This window comes from Anser brachyrhynchus (assembly GCF_964034855.1).
Source record: "Anser brachyrhynchus genome assembly, contig: SCAFFOLD_58, whole genome shotgun sequence".
NCBI lineage: Eukaryota > Metazoa > Chordata > Aves > Anseriformes > Anatidae > Anser > Anser brachyrhynchus.
Window position 1 is genome coordinate 308,280 of NW_027663732.1, and position 18,016 is coordinate 326,295.

The 18,016-nt window shown below is 44.3% G+C and overlaps 1 pseudogene across 1 annotated transcript; it reads left to right on the forward strand.

The window, feature by feature from the left end:
* The first annotated feature begins 43 nt into the window (after nt 1-43).
* On the forward strand, nt 44-16,631 carry LOC308186891 (zinc finger CCCH domain-containing protein 11A-like; annotated as a pseudogene). The gene is made up of 13 exons (XR_013956162.1): nt 44-7,668; nt 7,888-8,007; nt 8,790-8,913; nt 9,358-9,561; nt 10,086-10,205; nt 10,714-10,886; nt 11,215-11,320; nt 12,058-12,120; nt 12,379-12,474; nt 12,685-12,750; nt 13,264-13,644; nt 14,760-14,965; nt 16,358-16,631. The product of XR_013956162.1 is annotated as a zinc finger CCCH domain-containing protein 11A-like (transcript).
* The last annotated feature ends 1,385 nt before the right edge of the window (nt 16,632-18,016 follow it).

Here is an 18,016-nt window from a genome sequence, read left to right on the forward strand (position 1 = left end):
TAGCAGCACTGAGAGGTACCAACCGTGTGACGAGCCTTGCTGTTGAAGTTCAGTGAGCAATTCCTGGCTACATCTCTGTCCCTGATGATTTTTGAGCTGCTGATTTTGCTGAATGAAGGAGAATCTGTCCCTGCCTGAGACCAGTTCTGGTCTTTGAAACGTGTAATACCAGGCGGCCTGCACTCTGCGTGATGGGCAAAACCCTGCTCAACCACACGAAACACTTTCTGAAAACACGAGATTATTCTCAGGTTCTGGGCTCTCTCTAATCCCCTCTTTCCCTTCTCTGTGCTGCAGGCCGGATCGTGTTAAAAGGGGACAGCATCACTCTTCTACAGAGCGTTTCTAAGTAGAATTTGCCATCCTTAGAACAAAGGTGGCTGCCGTGCTGCGGAGTGACTGAGTGCCGGGGGAACGCGGCCCGCTGGTAGATAGGAAGTTATTTGTAACTGGGGTTGCATGCTGAGGTCAAAAGTCCTTCCTTTGTGGGAGCGAGTTGTTTGTAGCTTGAAACAATACGTGATGTATTTCACAAATAGCCATTTTTCACATTAACTGTAAATGTAAACCACAAATCTGCTTGTTTTCAGTCTCTTCCTTCTGTGAATGGAGAAGGAGGAGAAATATAGAAGCGTGGGCTTTTCTTTTTGCTGTGGATCTGATAAGTTTCGATAACGCTATGTGCTTTCTTGACCATTACATCTGCATTATGTGGCCAGGGTGGACTCGTTCAGGGCACGGAAGCCCCACACAGTCCTTGAGCTAGCAGGGTGCTAAGGAGGGTGTTGGAGATTTTGCATGCAATTGCAGCCCTTTGTTGCTGCAGTGACAGGTTCCTCAGATTCTTTCTAAACAGGGTTTAACTTGTTGAGAATCTTTTTGGGAGTGCTTATTGTGGATCAGTCAGTAAAAGTATCTTAGTGGGCCCGTGAGGGATTCAGGGCTGTGGTGCAGTAACCCAGTGTTTACAAGTGTTACTGCTACGCATGCTTGTCCAATAACGTCTCCAGATCAGAGAGTGAGAGCGGGCAACTGGTTCAGATTAAATCTGTCACTTCTTGCTGCTTTGGACAGAGCCTGTAGATTAAACCCTTGTGCTGTTCAATAAGCTGGGGTATCAGATGTGTCGGTTGGGTTTTTATCATTTGATTTATTTTTTTTATCCGTTTGGAGATCTGTCTTTTCTATTTAAGTTTCCCCAAGAGAGCTGAGTTCCTTGATGCATCGACCAAAGAGAAGTTCCCCGGCTGACTTGGGACAGCCAGTCCCCTCGTTTTTCTGATCACAAAAAAAAAAAAAAAAGAAAAAGAAAAAAATCGAAGAAGAAAAATTTTGACTGTAACTGTAACTCAGAAACTAAGATTACCTAAATGGAGAGAAATGAATTTTGATGCACAGGCTGTGCTAGAAATCTGTTAATCAGCATTCAGTTTTTCAAAACTTCAATTTGTGTATCATCATCATGAAAATTAATAAATTCAAGGTGGGAGATCCTTTCCTGAAAGGGAAGGACAGAAATACGAGTCTTGCTGTGGGGCCTACCCAGCGCAGTTCTGCCATTCCGAGAAGTAATACGTCAGGAGTGTCACAGCAGACGTTCCCAGGAAGAAACCTTTGAGGGGCAGCATGACACACTTGATTGGCGAAAGCAGCTTCAGCTGGACAGCCTGCTGCCGGGATGGGTAATTCTAAGTTGTGTTCAAGTTGCTGAGTTCCTTTCAGCATGTAGTAAAGATGTAACGTGCCAATGTCGTTTGGGAACAGGAGGCATTACGTGTCACCAGCAGTGGGCACGTAGGGAACAAAACAGTATCTTACGAGGTCCTCCACATCTGCCTTTCATTTTGTCCTTGGTTTGCCAGCTGGAGCTTTCAGGAGGTGAGGAAGGAGGCTGTCCCAGTGAATAGTTCAGGTGTTGCAGGGTATTTGTGATGCAGTGCTTGTAAAATTTACCTGCCCGCATCTCCTGTTACAGGCAGCCCCCCGCGGGCCCTGTGAGACGGGGAGCTGCTGCCTGGGGTTAGGCCCAAGGTGCCCTGTCAGGCCCAGGGCCGCCCTTCCCCTTGCCCTGCCCTTCCCTCCCGCTCCGCAGCCCTTGCTCAGGCCTTTTGGGCTGTCTGGCCGTCCATCTGGCCCTGTGTCCCTCCGTCCCTGCCGTCTTCCGAGGGAAGCAAAGAGTCCCTGGGCTGCCTTCAGGGGGGAGGTTCTGCTCAGGAAATTAAAGCTTCCCCCTTAACCCGCCTTGCGAGTTATTTTGAGTTCCAACCTTCTGCCTTCCTTTCGTAGCAGTGCCTCTGAGGGGTGCGCTGTAAGGTAGCCGTCATCTGGCGCGCTGCTCCTGCGTTTCCCAAAGGAACTGCCTTCGGGATCTGACTAACTCTGGATGCACGCGGTTGTCACCTTAATTTCTCCGTTAGTTTGCTGAAAACAACCCTCTTGGGTGACCTTTGTGTTTGTTTCTTCAAACTTGGATCGAGGAGGTCTCTGTTTCCTTATGCTGATGTTCACAATGAAAGTGCAGAAGGGATGCTTACTGTTGCCCGGGTCAGTCCTGTTGCCAGGATGGGAATGTTTAGCCTACCGGCCCTCTGGTGTTGTTAGGCTGCACTCGGAGTGTGAGCTCTGGGCCTTATTTGGAAAAGACTGCGTTATTTGAGTGTACAAACCCGAGATATTCTGCGGATAGGTGATTCTCAAACCACGTCAGAACCACCGCTGTGGCGTGTGCTGGAGTCGGACGCGCGTTTGACTGATCAGGCGGAGCAGGTGAATTGAATTTGTTGCTGGATGGCGAGGTGTTCTGGGGGAAGAGCTAGTCTAAGGAAAACTTCCTCTTACTGCCCCTTCCCATCTCAAATGGCCACTGTCTGGGGAAATTGCTTCTTTATGACATTAACTACAACGTTACAGTGAGGATGAGGAATCATCATTACTCCCATAGTTATTTGCTGCCAGGCCGCAGCGTTGATTTCAGAGATTTAAAAAAAAAAAAAAGGAAAAAGAAAGGAAGTATGTATTCTTTCACATACTCTCTTTTCCCTGAGAGTAAATGTTGTAGCTTCAGCAGTACCCTTCCTCTGGAAACGATTCCCAGTGCCTGCTCAGACACTGGGGAGGAAAATGACAGAGAGAACAATGGAGGAGAGCCACCCGATACAAAGAAAGGAAAAAAGGGGTTATGGATGAAGGGAAAGCAACTACATAAAAAATTGGTGCTATCTAAAAATTGGTTAAGGGTTTGGGACCTGCAGGTGCTGCCTACACGTGCGTGTGTTGCAGTCGTGCCTGTTGCCACTGCGCAAAATGGAGAGAGCTTCTTTGTCGAATGCAGCATGTTAAAGCATGCGCCATTGCCTGGAAGAAAAGCACGGCCTTCCCTCGTGTGGGACTTCTTCCCCATTGATCTGTGGTTTACCTGAAGGTTTACCATAACCTGCATAAGTTTCAAAAGCAAGCAAACAACCAACCAAAAAACAACACCAACATTAAAGAGTGGCAAGGCAGATGCTCATCTGGGGACTCTGACTCATCGGTGACATCACCAAGCAAAGCACTGTGAGCGCTTCGGGTCGGGGCTGCTGCGGCGAGCCTCGCAGCTGGGAGGGAGAGCGGGTACGGTTCGCCTCTGGCGGGTCTGTGTCAGCCCTCTGCCCTGGTGGCTTCGTTAGCAGTGAGAGTTTGACTGCTGTGTTCCCAGCTTTCGCTTCTGCACCGACCGTGTGGCAGAGCCCGCAAGCTGCTTCCTCAGCTGGAAGAGGAAGAGGAGTGACCTCAACTGTGCCGAGGTAAAGCAGAACTGTTGAAAAGATTTGTCAAAGATGCGGGTTGTACCAGCGCAGCCGCTGCAGCTGCAGCAGGTCCTGGAGCATTGGAGAAGATAGAGAGGGGTTTCTTCGTGAAAAGAACGCTGTGAAAGTGTTTTCACGCGGGAAATTAGGAGAAGCGCCTCTGTTGTTTGGATATCCTCTATTGACCTGGCACACGGGCATTACAGCATACCTGGCACACTCTTTGTATTGTTTGTTAAAGAAAAAAAAAAAAAAAAAAGTGTTTTAGGGCAGGCCAAAAACCTGCCTTGGCACTTCCACATCGCAGCAGTGCTTGCAGGCCGTGCATCCTGGATGCCAGGCCAGGATCTAAATCCGATGGTGCTGTTGGTAACGTGAAGTTCAGGAAGCACTTCTGGGTTTTTCTGCTCTTCCATGTGAATTTTTGCCCTGTGAAGGTGGTGTACTGAGCTCTTTTCTTACCAACAAATAGGTTTAAAAGCAGTTACAGCAAGGATGAGCTGTGCTAGCAGGGGGCTGTTCTGTGCTTCGACCATGGGAAGATGAATGGTTTACCTATGCACCGTTAAATATAGTTTGACACCTAGCACACAACACTTGCAGCCTGTGGGGTGCTTTAACAAGCAGGTAAATCAGCGGAGACTGTTTTGCAGCCAGGCTGATGCTGGGTGATTGAAAAGCAGGGTCACAACAAGGAGTTTATGCTGTTCTTTCTTGCTTGTCATCCGACTGTCTGCTTACACTGTTCTAAAAAAAAAAAAAAACCACCAAAACGGGGTAAGCATCTTTAATACCTTTATTATAAATGGAAGGCACAAAACAGGCCAGCAACAGAGACTGTCCAAGAGAAAGACTTTGTGCTTTATAAACAAACAAGAAATTACCCTTAGGTAGGTGTGATAATCCTTCCCTAATGCATTTTTTGGAGTGCAAAAATATTTTGTTCCCTTCTTGCTCTTCTCTCCAGGACAAAGGCAGAATAGCCAACTGGAAAGTTAGACCAGGGAGGTCAGTTTGTTCCATACTGAGAAAGACAAGCCTGTAAAACAAACTAGACAGGTTTTCTTTGGACTAGTTATCTTCCTTCAGCAAAGGCAAAGTTTATGACACTTGTTGGCATGTATTTCCAGACCCCCAGCTACCGTGACTGTAGTGCATCTGTAATTCTTTTGTACAAAAAGAGTTCAAAATCTCGTAACGCAAAAACTTTACTAGCACCCTGGAGAAAAAAGAAATCTAAAACTCTTGCCAACTTCTATTACAGACCTGCTGAGTGCACCAGAGTTACTCATTTTTATTCAGGCTTTCAGGGGCTAGTTCAGTTGGTTTCTGTTCAGCACTTGGATCGCCATATTGGCAGATGTCAGTTAAAAGAAAAAAAAAAAGCTTTGGAGATCTTTTTTAAAATGAGACTGCTTTTTATGGCATTTAGGGCTGTGAGGTATCCTTGGTTTTTGCTTTCTTCCCATTCCTTAGACCAGATCCATTCATATCCTGAACAGCGTTCTGGGTCTGTTCAGGAAAATGGAAGGCAACAAGCAAAATGATGAGCTCCTTGGGCATTCAAAAGAGCTCAATCTGGAAAAGATTTCAAGTCCAACTTCCATGTTAAGGAGCACCAGTAATTTTTAGAAGTAGATGCAGAGGAATCTGCATGGCACTAAGCGTGTTTCTGAAGGTGCTAAAGGTCGGAAGTGACGATTCCTCTCAATACTAAAGAAGAGAAGGAAACCTTGCACTTAACTACTGTTTTTATTCCCTTTGTCAAGCAGTCAAAACCAACAACTAATACGAGAACCCAACTTTTCCCCTCTTTACTTTAGATTTGGGAAAATTCCCTGCCAAAATAATACTTCCTGGAAAATTCACTAGTGTTTGTGTGAGTAAAAGGTTCCAACCTTTTATTATTAATTTGTAAGAACTATTTCATCCGCTTTTGTCCAGAAGAGTCAGAAATAATTTGCACAGAAATGTGCAGCATTTTAATGAAAGGATTCAGAATCACTCTAATTTGAACTTTATCTGGTCTGGTTGCAGGTTTTATGACATTTAGTGTCTTAAAAAAAAAATCAAAATATCTGACTTCACATCAGAAAAAAAAACCTGCTTGTGGCTAAATAAAATCTGTTGCAGCTCTGGTCATTGAAAAATCATTGGCTGTTAAATTGGACCTTAGTCATCTTTTCTAACCTTTCATGATCTTGCAGCAATGGATGATGATGGATATATGGATTAGGGAACAGCACGTGATGGCAAACCTGTGGTATTTGCTACAGCGCAGAAAGAAAACAAATTGCTTCCAAAAAATCAAACTAATTCAAAATTCTTGGTATCATGCAGCCATGCCACTGGCAAAGTGAGCATTGCCCTGCCTCTCAAAGCTTGCTGTATCCTTGATCTGCTGTCTTCCTGCTGTTAATTGATTGCAACTCTACGTGTCTGATCAGGGCTACGAGTTGTTCTCCATATGGATACCATACAACATATACTGTGCACGCTTGTGTGTATAGATATGTTTATCCTGTATGCATGTACATATGTATGCATATTTGTGTGCTGGCCCCCAGATCACTCATGGTATAAAGCATTGGCCTCGAAGGCATACTCATCAAAATATTTGGTAGATCCTCCATTTTTTTCTAGTTCCCTCAAAATGAGAGAGTTTTTACGCGCTCTCTGTGTCAAAAAGGCAAAACTTCTGATTTCCACTGTCGCTCTCGCTAACTTTCTATCACTCACTCCTCGTGTGTGTGTCTAAACACATATGTGTGTATGCGTATGCACATTTGTGTATTTCTATGCACTGGTGTGTTTTTTGCTGTACAGGTAATAAAGACGGGGAAAGGTTTTAGTGTTTTCTTAATAGGTGAAGAAATCTTGAAGACCAGAGATTGGAACATACTGAATTTTGAATAAAAAAAAAAAAAAAAAAAGTCAAATTGTCTGGCTGTGGAAGATGGATCCTCATTTTTGCAGCCACTTTGAATCACGAGTTCATCTCTAAATGCACTGGTTTTTTTTGTTTTTGTTTTGTTTTGTGGGGGTTTTTTTTTGGTTTTTATTTTTTGAAGAGCTAACTAACCCTGGCTGTCTCCAGTCTGAGAGAGTGTTCAGATGGACTTGCTTCCTCCATTAGTTATAAGCTGTTTAAAAGCACATCCTACGTTTGAATTGTGGATGAGAGGTTCCCTTGGCAAAGTGGAGAGGCAAATTCTTCCTACCCCTTTATCATTAATTCACGGATTCAGTGTTGGTTCGGCCTCCAGGAGAAGTTAACTGGAAGTCTTTGAAGATCAATAACTTTGCTGAGGTTGTCCAGGTAGGTGAACTCGAAGACCCACAGTGACTGGAACATGCTATTTAATGCGTCATACTGCGTTCTGTAGAAGTTACTCGTAGCCATAGTTGATCATTGCCTTGCATGTATGATCAGGTGGTTTTTGAAGAAGTGACTCCATTTTCAGGCTTCCAGGTGTGCTCCAATGCATATTATTGAGGACGTGGAAGAGAACACTTGCTGACAAAGCTCCTGGCAGCTTTACAGAACTTTAGTTTAATATTGTGTTAGTTCCCGTAACAGCTGATTTCAAGGCATTGCTCTCCTCAAGAGACTAATTTGATGAACAGAAGAAAGCTGGAAAAATGCTTGTTACTCATTATTTTTCACTTGTTGGTACTTTGTTTAGGGTTACTTTTAAAAAGAAGATTTCACTGATCACAAGCCAGTGGAAGACTTTCAGCCCAAGCAAGGGTGAAGACATCTCTCTCCAAGAGCAGAGGAAGTCCCTGTGGAGAGAACCCGAGCTTGTTATCAGAACTTGTCGGCATGTCTAAACAAGGAGACGATTGCTACTTCTATTTCTATTCTACCTGTACCAAGGTATGGCTGGGTTTCTTTTGCTTTGCTTTGCTTTGTTTTTGTTTTTTTTTTTTTTCATTTTTTTCAGGAAGGGGTAGAGTAGGAGGAGGAGGCACACTGGTCTTTGGTTAACGTGATAACCAGATAGATTCTGAATTCAATCGTAGCAACCTGAGGCAGTAGCATGGACGTTTTTGAGGCTGTACTATATTTTCCTTGTTGGTTTCCTTTTGGTTACAGGGAGACAACTGTTCCTTCCGCCACTGCGAAGCTGCTCTGGGGAACGAGACAGTCTGCACGCTGTGGCAGGAGGGTCGTTGTTTCAGGAATGTCTGCCGATTCAGACACATGGAAATTGACGTGAGTGCCTAAAGATGTGTTCTCAAAATAAATCAACAAAAGCATTTTTCAGTGCTGTAGGTGTGCTGATTGTGCTTTTGCAGGATAGAGTCATTTGCTTTGGAATTACACTGGTTTCTGTTAGCAGGGGAGGGGGTGGGAGGAAGGAGAGGGAAATAAAATCAATGCCTTAGGTATGTCTTAGCAAGATTTTCTTTTATTAGACGCCGACAGTATTGTCTCAACAGATGCAGAATAACCGCTAACTAGACTGCTAAAACCTGCTGGAGCAGGGGGGTAATAAACAGGCTGTACTAGCCTCCTGAGAGCAGGCTTGATAATGATCTATCAGGTCTCTTGTGTCCCGGAGTCCTTCAGATAATGCTGTTCTAGCTGCCTGGGCTAGGAAGCAGTGGGGAAAGTTAAAGGTGCAGAAGAACGAAGTCTCCAAGAAGTAGTTCTGGATAGAGTTAACGTAGGCAATTTAAGATGTTCTTTTTCCCTCTGAATAATCCTAGTATAATCCTAGGTGTATTAGTTTAACCCACCCTAAACTGATGTCTGAGAGTGCCTGTCTTCTCAAACTGAATGATGACAGGGCTAAACGTGCATAGTGGTTACAGCTTCTGCAAACTTTGTGAATATGCCCGGAAATACTATACTTCCGTGATAAACTGACCTTTGGAATGATGTTTCAGCACTGTATTGTGACAGCCCTATCGCTGTCGTGACCTGGAACTGTGCATCTCTTTGCAAACCTTAGGTGCATGTTATCACGAGCTTGTCTTTCTTTCTGTCTTCAGAAAAAGCGCGGTGAGATTCCCTGCTACTGGGAGAAGCAGCCAGTAGGCTGTCAGAAAGCCAACTGTGCTTTTCATCACGCAAAGGGACGTTACATCGATGGAGTCTTCTTACCACCAAGCAAGAGTGAGTTTAGGTCCTTTTTCTTTAAGTATTGAAGAATTAATTTTGCATATTACTTAGTGGGTGCCAATAGTGTAGGAGACATCAGGTAACCGTCCATTTGTGAGTGCAGGAAAAGGTCTGCAGTCCTAGGTGGTCAGCTAAACCGAGTGTACTGCTGCTGTACTGCTGGTATTTGTTTTCTGCTTTCATGCTCAGCTTCTCTCTGCTTTGTGTGATATTTGCCTTGCAGTTTGCTTTCTGTTGTTTCGTCCTCTGCTGGGTGGTAGGGAGATGTGTTGTTGTTTGAAGGCAAGTCATTGTTCACGGTGTAAACAGTGGCGGGATGGGCAAAAGGAGATGCTGAATTCATTGTCTGTGCAGGTTATCTGCCTTAGCTACCATCTTCGTGCATTGTGGTCAAAGTTTTAAACTGCCATATTACTGATGATCCTCCTCTTCCTCTAGCTACACTGCCAAGTCCGCCTGAGTCCGCGGACGATGATTTGAAAGTGGCTCAGATGTCACTGCAGCAAAACAAACTTTCTGTCCAGTCCAATCCCTCTCCATAGCTAAGGCGGGTGATGAAAGTGGAAAACTCGGAAAATGTCCCAAGCCCTACACACCCTCCAGTTGTAATCAATGCTGCAGATGATGATGAAGATGATGATGGTGAGCATGGTTTGGTTCTTGGAAGGAATTTGTGCTGTAAATGATTGTGTAAGTCTTTGGTTCTTGGAAGGAATTTGTGCTGTAAATCAATGTATAAATCACAGATGACCTGAGGTCTGACTAGCGATAGGGCAGGCAGTCTGGTCAGGTCACTGGTGGCTTTGTCTGGCAGTCAGTGGACAGAACCTGAAATGTTGGAGGAAAGCTTAGAACCACTCTTGGCTTTAGTTGGTCTGTTGTGTAAAGCTCTATGTGAAACTAGGAAGGAAATTCCTTTTTTTTTGTCTGAAGAGTAATATGTTGTGTAGTAGTTAAAGCTGCAGAGAGAATCTAGAGTCCTAGATGTTTTGTCCTAGGGTAGTCTACTTACGAGTTCATCAGGTCAGTGTAGCTGTATTAAAAAAAAAAAAAAAAAAAAAAAAAAAGCTTTTTTATAGGAACCATGGACTGAAGTGTCATTGCATGAGCTACATAATCACGAACAATCTGGCCTATGCATAACTGAATAGATTTTTCCCCTTCAGACCAGCTTTCTGCGGAAGGAGAAGAAACTAAAACTCCCGTCCAGCAACCAGCTGAGGAAGGCCAAAATGGATTACGGATGATTTCCACTCGGAAAGCCAGTGCTACTACTGCTAAACAAGGTATTCCAGCACCTGTAGTAGGATAAATCGGAAGGAGAACTTGACAATTAACTCAAAAGCAATGTGGCGTAAAAACACAACAGAATGTAGGGGTGCTGAATGGACTCGGTTATTTCCATGATCTCATTTCTCCCTGATACCATCATGTGCCCATTGGGTCAGAAAGTTGAACTCCTTTTCTTTCCTTTTGGAGAACAAAACAGGGTCACAGCATGGAGTTTAAATGGCTGCACGTGCAGCCTGGCAACCACTGTTGAAAGCCATATCTAACGATAGAGGGATCTAATATCACGTAAATGGATTAAAATTAAAACTACAGTTTTTACCCTGAAGGGTGAAAGGAGGGGCAAAATGCCATTGATTCTATGGTTGTTTCACTTGTGAGGAGTGTTGACAGGGTTTATTCTAAATACTTCTGAAAGTTCCTGAGCACTAAGAAGCCTGAGGATCTGTGGTCCTCAGTGAGTGCCTCTAAGCCTTAGTCTCATTAACTGTTTTCTGTTTTCAGAGGACGGTCTGAATTTTGGAATAAAAACACTTGAAGAAATCAAATTGCAGAAAATGAAGGAAAAAACTAAGAGACACGGTGGTGAGTTAATATTCCCTACTTTCTTACCCTCTTCACCTTCATCCTGTGTGATGATTTTTCTTTCAAAAAAAAATTCTTCCAGTAATACCGGGTAGCTGGCTATGCTTTGGTGAATCCAACTATTTGCCAAAGAAGTGAAATTTGATTGGCTTCAGAATGGCAGGTGATGGTGGCTGGGAGCTGCTTGAGGGATAGACTTCCATGTTTAGCTGGGGGCATCGAGCAACCTGATTCTCAGCCAGCTGGTATTCTAGATGGGAATTCCAAGGGCAACCAGAGGCAAATTAGTCACCTCTCTTATTTGCATGCTCTGGTCACTGTATGTTTGACAGTAATGAATAATTACAGTTTTTTGTTCTTCGTGATAGTTTTTTCTGTTTGGTAAACTTCCTTATGTTTTGCTTGCTCTGAGCAGAAGGTCCTTCAAGATCTTCTCTTCCTCCCGTCGATTCTATGATTTTTCCTGCTCCGGAAAAGGAAAATGTCCGGACAGTGGTGAGAACTGTGACACTGTCTACAGAGGAAGGTAATAATTAATGCTTTTGTTTTGATTTCATTACTCCTCAACTGGAAGGTTAAGCAAGAAGGAAGGCAATTCACCCCTGTTAGCCTCCTGGTGCTGCCGCCTTCTGTTCAAAACATGCTTTTATGCTGAAAGTCCCTGGTTGTACTGGAAAGCTTTGGTGCTCAGGTTAAGTGCAGTAGCAGGAGAAAGAAAAAAATGTGTCAGTATGCAAATAGGGGGATAACTGAAAAACAGGAGAGTAACGAGAAGAAAGAGCTCTAGAGGACAGTGCTATGTAAGAAGCAATTTCTGAAGCTTTAAAGAGGCTGACAGTGGCACGTGTGGACAGTACTGCGATAGGAGTCTGTGTATAAATTATATTGTTTAGAGTTGTGCAAATTCCTTTGAAAGGGAAAGAAGTGAAGAAGTACTTTTACTCATAGACATTCACCTTAGAAAGGAATATTTCTCAGCATTGGTACCTAATAATATTCTGCTTGCTTATGCAGCTCTGTTCTGCACAAAGTATAGCTGTCAAGCAGACTCAGATTCATTCTCGACTACATTCAGCTGGAATTTGAGGCAAACACTGAGACTATGGATACTTTTTCTAAGTTAATTATAGTTGTAATATGAGTTTGTGTGGTTTAGCTGTCAAAACAGTGTCTTGCTGGGTTTTTTTGGACATGGGCTAACAGTATACTATTTCTATTGGCTACTGGTCTCTATGAAATAGAAAAATTTTACTTTTGTTTTAGGGGAGGAACCTGTGGTTCGACTAGATCTTGCTGAGAAACAAGGAAAACGGAAAGCCTCCGTGGGTAAGAACTTTTTATGAGCTGTTATTTAGGTGCCGCCTTCTCTATATGACTGCATCGAAGAGTATTTTTGACGTGTGAGAGGAAAATGCGTTGCAGTGGAGATCTGTGTTGACTGCAGAAATGGCAAAAAAACCATTTAGCAGCTGAAAGGCAATTTTATGAAAATATGCTTGAAAAATAGAAGCTTGTGGTTGACTGTTCTCAAATCTTCCTGCAAAGAAATGTTCTTAAAATATTCCTTGTTTTCTCTGTCTGAAGCTGATGTAAGCGCCCTTCCCGTGAAGCGCAGCCTTGCTGAAAGGCTGGGGAAGAAGGTGGAGGTTCCGGGAAATGCTGACAAAGCACCAAAGAGAGGTACAGCTACTAAACAGGCATCTGGATGTGATTCACGGGTTTTGTATTTAGGCTCTCTGTTTGTCCTTTTCCTGCGATGTTTCTTTTTGCATGTTGGCTGAGGTCTTAATCACCGGGATTCAAAGTTACCTTTCCTGCCTTGTTTTCGAATGTGAACACAAAGTTGACGTTTATGCAGCCTCCCTAATTTGGTCTTTTTCTGTTTTGCAGTTCAAGTTCCCAAGTCTGTGAAGGAGAGACTAGGATTACCTTCTCAACGGACTAGTACTGCGAAAGGTAACAACTGGCTATTAAATATACTTTCTCCTTCTTCCTTTCCGTGAACTTAGACCGTTTTCATACAGCCCTAAAAAGGAATTCAAATGAAAACAAAGAACTGGTTCCCCTTGCTCGAGTGCTGAAGCTCTTCTGACAGCCACTATCAGAAATCTGCCTCTAGGTGTGTGTTTATTTTCCGCTTGTGCCTTGTCAAGGTTTTAAGCTGCTTCTGTGAACCATCATATACAATTAGAATAGAGCTACTGCCGGGAGCAGGAATTTGAAATGCAGTCTGAAAAAGTAATCAAGTAAACTAGCATTTCTGTGTAGCAACTCTCTCTGGATAGGGCTGGTCTTCAAAATACAACAAGTGGCTCAGAGGAGGAGGAGAATGTTAGGCTATTGTCCTAAGATGGGTTATTGGGAACGCTCAGGCTTAGTTTTCCTTAGTACTGTGACAAATTTTGGAGACTTAAACTATTGTTGGACTCTCTTTAAATGCTGGTGCTTCTCATTTCTTGATGATGACAGGGAAGGCTGCTAAGCCAAAGGGAGAGATCCATGTGAAAACACTGGAGGAAATCCATCGTGAGAGAGCTCTTCGAGAAAGTCAAGCCAAAGCCCAGGCTGAATGGCATGGTAAAACCAAAGATCCCAGCGCAGGGGCAAAAATTGAGGGTGAGCCCAAGAAGCAGAGTGTGCTCACTCTTTCCGGGCCCAGCAAAGTGCAGTCGAAGGAGCCGGCAGGTAAAGCCAAGCCAGAAGGAGAAGTGCGTGTTAAAACCCTGGAAGAAATAAAGCGCGAGAAAGCTCTGCGGATGCAGCAGAGTGGAGGAAATGTGCCAGCTCCCCCAGCACAACCTGGACCTGCCCCAGCCGGGCAGAAATCGTTATGGAACACAAAGCTATCAGGTAATAAGATGCTTTAATACCTGCCCCGGTGAGGTGCTTCCCGTATTGAGCAAGTTCCATTTGCTCAGGATCTGCTTTGCTTTTTCCTTCAATGCGGAGGATAAAAGAGTTTAAGGCTACAAAGTTCAAAGGCAAAGAAGGGCCAGAACGTGCAACCATGTCTGTTTTCGTTAATTACGTGATGGTATTCTGTATTTCCCACTAGAAAATTAACACATTGAGGGGCTTTTTAGTCTAATTTTGGTATTCTGTTTTTTTCTGCCATCTGTTTATGGTATGAAGTCCTCCCTGTGTTGAGTTCAAGTTCACCTTCCTCTTTGGCATGTGTTGCTTAGCTTGACACGTGTATGTGTTTGTAAAGCATGCATCAGCATCTTAATGTGGGGGGCCAGTTTCTGTCAAAAATGACAGAGGATCAAAGGCCTCGTTGTTAAGATTATATCAACTTTGTAAAATGAGATTGTGTGAGGGAGATAAGGAGGGCTTAAAGGCTGCATGCACTGCACATTGTAGCCTTTCTCTCTGTCTCACGGGACACGAGGAAATAAACACACAAAGAAAACAAGTACCCAGCTTTCTTTCGTTTCTTCTCCTGCCAGCCAGACGTTAGGTCAGGAATGGGAGACTAGAATATGACTCTACAAATTTGGATTTTGTAGAACAACTTAATAAATTTTGTGGGACATCACTGCAGGGGAGAGGAAGCTGGTACAACAGTTGCATACACTCTCTTGTCTTACTATACCTGCTGCTTTTCCTTTCCTAGAGGGAGCAAGACTTTAAATACAAAAGCTGTCAACATTTGTGAATCTTACTAGACTTCATACAACGTCTTAGAGTATTGCTTGCACTTGGGATCGCTCTGTGTCTGAGTTTCCCTCGTCCTGGATTATGATTTACTGTAGCCATTCACTTTCTTTGTTCCTTTGTATGGATTGTTGGTAGACGGAGTTTACTATGTGGAAGATATTGCTGAGAATCCAGGCAATGGCAGTGTAATTCTGCTGGCCAAATACAGTTAACTGTGTAGAAGGGCCGTGGAAATGAGGAAGAGAACGTGGATTTTTCATGAGGCAGAGCAAGACTGTATCAGTTCTCTCTTCCTTTTACTCTAGCCAACTTTAACATGTTTGCGAAGCCTTGGGATGGGAAAGTCGCTTCCCCCAAGAAGAAGGCACTGAAACGTAAGGCACCTGGCAGTTTTCCCTCTGCTGTAGCAGCTGTGAAACCACGGACTGCCTCCGATGCAGACACAATGGGACCTCCAGCCAAAAAAGCAGCTATGGTAAGGACAGGGGCTAATGCAGAAATGGATCCCTTGTAAAATTTATACCCTCCTCTAGGAGAAAAGATGGAAAACTCAAATGTTCTACAGGCCTTCTGTTTCCTTTTAAATCCAGTAGCTGCCTACAGAATTCTTGTAGTACCCTTCCATATTTATTAGATTAATGGCACTATTTACTTAGTCCTCTGTGATTCTGTGATTTCTCTGGTGTGGAGGATTTTGTCCATTAATGCTGTGTTCTTAAAAGACACAAGATCATTAGTAACCTCCAAGTGAATATTAACTTTCTTCAGGAGCACCTTGGTTTTGTATTTTGGCTAAGGCTCCGCAATGCCAGAGGAGAAGCAGCATGGAGGAAAAAGCTAGCAAGGAATCTTTTACCCATGAGTCCTAAACACTGTTTTGCTGCTTTCTAGGCTGTTCCAGCCACGCTGGAGCACGTCCCAGCCACCAGACTTGAAGAAAATCCCCAAAACAGGTGATGACCACAACTTGTTCTTTTTCTCAATCGGTGTATATCCCCAGTGAAACATAAGTTCTGTCACAGGTGGGGAAAAAAGGAGGGTTCTGAGATAATTAAAGCCCAAATCCATCAGAGGATAAGTCACTTATTTATCTTATAAGATAAATAAGTCACGTGAAATGACTTTCTAGCAGCTAGCAGGAATGCTTAATTAGACTTACTTTCTTTAAATGCTGCAAGTCGGTACAGCTTTCCAGTGACTTCTTGCTCTGTCTGAATACCTAAATGAGGATGAGGTGAAGTTCTTCTACTTCCTCGTGAGGTGATAAATGATGAGTAGTGTCCTCTGCCTTTTGGTCCTCAAGAATGCCACCCGAACAAACATACAAGGTGACAAGAGTGCAGGGAGAGCAGAGGGAAGTGATGGCTGCAGATCAGCTTCCTGTAGTGGGGAGCAAACTCTGCTGAGTGTGCCGTGGGAAAAATGACTAACTTAGTAAACAGATATTTGCAGATGGAGACTTCTTAACATTTTTACAGGAAAATTAAGCAAGGTGGCAAAGTGCCTCTTGCTACAAAAATTGAACCATCTCTGCTAGACTCCGGGTGCTCTGGCTTCACAGAGAAACCCCCAAACTGAAAAATGTACCTGCTAATATATTGGGCTCTAAATGTAGCCCTGGGTTAATTGAATAACAATCCCTGGGTAAGATTGAAGTGCAGGAGGGGTTGGCTACGGTTTTAAGAGCCGGTTTGCAGAAAAGGGATTTCCCATTAAGAAATGGCATATACTGATTGTTCTCTTCCTTGCTCTGCCAAGACCTGAAGCACATCTTGGAAGCCAGGCAGAATCCGTGGAGCCAATGGAGTTCTCAAGCTCGACTTCAGCTTCTTCCCAGCTAGAAGAAGCAAGGACACGCCGGCTGAGTTCCACAGGCAACGCGCCCGTATCTGTAGACGAGGATTTAGAGATGCTACTTTGGGAACTCTCAGACGGCATACTGGAAGCCGAGCTCGACTTGGACCCAGGGAAGGATGAGGATGACCTCCTCCTTGAGCTTTCCGAGATGATTGATGATTGAACTGCATAGTCCTATGGTATATTTAAAAAAAAAAAAAAAAAGAAAAAAAAGAAAACAACTCTTCTTCTTGTTGGATACCCTGAGGTGATCCTTTTTCTAACTGAGGCTTTGCAATGAGACTTAAAGCACAGTTGGAACTGGTAGAAATTGGCAGGATCTGCACTCAGTTGTCCTAAGTTTTCCTGCTGGTCAGAGTTAAGGTCTTGTGCATGGTTCCGTAACTATAGGTGGCTACCTTTGATATCAAGAGGACAAAGCACTTGTTTCTTTTGGCACAGAAAGATGTCCATCGGCACGCTGTGGTGGCTGTGAATTGACGTAGTGATGGAGCGATGCTCTGAAGGCTTAAACGGAAAGCTTCTTCCTTCCGCCCCCCTTGGCACAGCTCGATGTTGGGCACATTGTGAAGCCTGGGTGTTCTGATTTCTCGGACAGTTGATACCCAAATCCCGGAGTTACTATGTCAACTCTTGACTTTTATTTGTGTATGCCATTGTTTTGACTGTAATCTTTTCAGATGATGAAGCTGTAGGGGCGGGAGGGAGCAAAATAATTATTCTAGCGTTGTGGACCAAACATGCTGCCAGGAGTGGTGGTGGTGGGGTCAGCCCACCCGGCCTTACTTTCAATTATCAGGGATGATAAAATGGTGTGAAAAGCAGCAGCTCTGCGATACGGCTACGCTACCCCCACTCCCTTCTCTTGTGCTGTACCAAAGTTCCCCCAAGCTTTGGTTGGTGCTTTTTGCTGGTGACAGTAGGACTCCAGGGCGAGTAGTCGGGACTCTCCTGCAGTAACTGGGTCAATTAAGGGTTGGTTTAAGTGCCTCCTGGTTTTTAAAATTGCTCCCCTGAGCTGCTGGCTCTGCTGCCTGCTACAGCAAATGTTCGGGTGCCATCAGCGTCGCACTTGGGCGTGGGCACTGACCCTGCGGAGGAGAGCTGAGACTCGCGTGTATTGTGTACCCTGCCGCCAGTGATCGTTTTCCCCTAGCAGATCTATTTTGAATCATTTCCCTAAATTTTAGAGGAACTTTAGGCTCTTTGTGCTATGATTTGTGAAGCTGTAGGGGCCCTCAGGCATTTGCTGCTGGCAGAGGAAAACCGCTTGTCGAATTTGTTGTAAATACTTTCTGTTTGGACAACAACGCCTGTGTGTGTGTGTGTGTGTGTGTGTGTGTGTGTGCACGCGTGCGTGCTTTGACGACCCCCTGCGACGCCCCAGCTCCGCGAGGGAAGCTTTGAAGCGGCTCTGGGAAAACCTCTGCGGAAGAAACCGCTGCTAGTGACTTGCGGAAAAGGGACTCCACAATCAGTGAGATTGTAAAGTAGGTATGTTTATTCAGCGCTGGGCAGCATGGGAGGTCGTGGGCATGAAGATTGATGACTCTTCCTCGTCACCGCTAGTTGACCTCTTGTCTTTGCACAGACTCAGTTGCTCCTTGGCTCTTGTCCATCTGCAAGACCAGTTTCTCCCAGTTTCTTAAGACAGGCTCACTCTCTTATTAGGAGACTGACCTTGGTAAGGGGCCCAAGGCTTCTT